The following is a 2,835-nucleotide window of genomic DNA, read 5'->3' on the forward strand; positions in this document are numbered from 1 at the left end:
GGTGGGGGAGTAGGGCGGGCCCAAGCGCCACCGGGTGGGTGGGGCCGAGCAGGGCGCGGCGCTGTCCAGAGTCCACTGGGGAACGCAGTATCCCGGTAGGGGCTGTGGAGTGTTTCGGGCAGCAGAAGGGTTAGGGGAACAGCTTTATCAGAGATTGGTCGTTACTCAGAATGTAGCTTGTTGGATTAGATTTAGGCTTGAGCCCTTTTAGTATCCCACCTTCAGCCTCTAGCAGTGTTACTAAATGCAGGGTATTTGCCTCTTTCCCTGACTGGATTTGTTCTGGAAGCTCTTCTTTCCACCAGTGTGTAGTGGGGATACCGGAAGAATCCCTCCGTACTCCAACACTAAGTCTCTCATATGCCAGAGTTTTGGCAGACATTGGACATTGTGTACAGTATGACCACGGTCATGTGTCTGATACTGCAGTCTAATGTGCTAAACAGGAAAAAACATTTAGCAGATGCTTTTACTAGGCATCTTCTTACATTTATATTTTCAAAGCCAATAGCTTCTAAGTATTTCATATCCGATCATTGAACATTTGCTGATCAGCTGCCCAAGTGTGAAATACTAACAGGCCGCAGGAGGTGCTAGAGTTAGTCTTTAGCTAGGACAGATGTGACGAGTAATTTTTAAATTGATTGAGATCTAAAAGCACTCTTCATCCTTGTTTTAACTGTTCTGACGCCTTGGTTCACTTTATAGTTAACAAAAAAGCAGTTTTTCCCTTTGATGACTCGTCTCTCTCATTTTACCATGTAGCCACAGACCTCAATCACTGGTCCGTTCATTCAGCAAAGGCTGACTGCCTGGCAGGAGCCAAACATAGTGCTGGGTACTAGGGATTCAAAGTTGAACAAGAGCACATGGAACAATGGAGAAAATAAACCTGTTAACAAATTATTATAGTGAACTGTGACACCTGCTTTAGTGGGGATATGTATCCAGTGCCGTGGAAAGCCAGACATGTAAATCTCTGGCCACATGTAAATCTCTCAGTGGCCAGAGATTACATGTGACTTTGCTCAAGTAGTGACATTTAAATTGAATACTGACAGACTACAGAGTCTCACTGAAAAGAGAAAGGTGAATGAGTAGTACAGTACCAGCATTTGGCAAATGCAGAATGTATAGAGATATGAAAGAACTCATCCTGTACTGGGGGGAGAAACAACTCATAGTCAAGGCGTTTCTCAAAGTGTTATGTATCGACCATGGACATCAGAATCACTGTCCAAGAATCAGTTGGTTGTTGATAGACCATATCTTTTTTCTTTTTAAAATTAAGACTACAGACTTTATTTTGATTTTACTAGTTTTTCCACTAATGTCTTTTTTATTTTCCTAGAATCTAATCCAAGATATGATGCTGCATTTAGTCATTACATCTCCTTATTCTTCTCAATCTGTGACAGCTTCTCAGTTTTTCTCTGTTTTTCATGACCTTGACATTTTTAAAGAGGACTGGTCAGATATTCTGTAGAATGTTCCTCATTTGCATTTATCTGATGTTTCCTCATGATTAGACCAGGGTTTTGGATTTTGGGGATGAATACCACGAAGATGAAGTGCTTTCTCATTGCATTATGTCAGGGCTACGTGATAGCAATATGACTTATTACTGGTGTTATTAGCCTTGATCACTGGGTTTGGTGAATAATTTTTTTTTTTTACTTTTATTTTAGGTTCAGAGGTACATGTGCAGGTTTGTTATATAAGTAAATTGCATGTCATAGGGGTTTGCTGGACAGATTATTTTATCACCCTGGTAATGAGCATAGTACCCAATAGGTATTTTTTTTTTTTTTTTATCCTATGCCTCCTCCTACCCTTCACCGTCTAGTAGGGCCCAGTGTCTTTTCTCTTGATAGGACCTTATCTTAAACCTCAGTGGAAGCCATTGAAGGCAAGCCATGCATTTTGAGAAAAATTACTCTGCATCAATATAGAGAATAGAGGAGGCAGAGTTTCAGAATATTGTGATGACAGATGCTTTGACCCTCGGCTAGCTTGGGGCAGTGCTGTGGGGCTGGAGAGGCCTGGCTGTATTTGCATTTGAGAATCACTTAGGAGGTAAATTTATTTACTTGATAACTGAACAAGGATATAGAAGTGGAAGCAGCTTGGGATTGTGGGTGATGTCATGTTAAGTTTGAGGTTCTTGGACGTATTTGGGAGACGGGGTGGGGTCAGTTCAAGTTTCAGTGATTATTAGGTTCCAGGCAATAGACCAAAAGGAAAGCATTTCATTGAGGAATGTAGTTATCTTTCTTAATTTGAGTTGCTTGTCAGGCTGCAGTTTTGTGGATAAATAACTCCTTTGTCTTCTGGTGATACATGTTAAACCTTCATAAACAGGAAGGGGAATGGCAGCCTTTCCCAAAATATAGGGAAATCACATAAGACAGAATAGCTTCCTTTTCAAACTTAAGATTTTTTTATATTTAGTAAAGTCAATAAAATGTAACATTATTCATGGACTTGGACCTTTGACATTCTCAGAGGGTTCATCCATGACCTTGGTGAGTCTCCAAAATCATGAACGTCATCATGGCATATAATTTCCACCATAAAGTACAGTAAAGTGTAACTGAAAAATGTAAAGAATCTTTTCAGACTCTTAATGGTTCTATGAATATGGGGCCAAAGTAATTTCTAAAGCTACTTAAATAAATTTTGCCATTAAAATAAACTTCGTGGCCGGCACGGTGGCTCACCCCTGTAATTCCAGCACTTTGGGAGGCCGAGGCAGGCAGATCACGAGGTCAGGAGATCGAGACCATCATAACTAACACAGTGAAACCCCACCTGTACTAATACAAAAAATTAGCC

Source organism: Colobus angolensis, unplaced genomic scaffold, assembly GCF_000951035.1.
Source record: "Colobus angolensis palliatus isolate OR3802 unplaced genomic scaffold, Cang.pa_1.0 Scaffold126, whole genome shotgun sequence".
In the NCBI taxonomy this organism is placed as follows: domain Eukaryota; kingdom Metazoa; phylum Chordata; class Mammalia; order Primates; family Cercopithecidae; genus Colobus; species Colobus angolensis.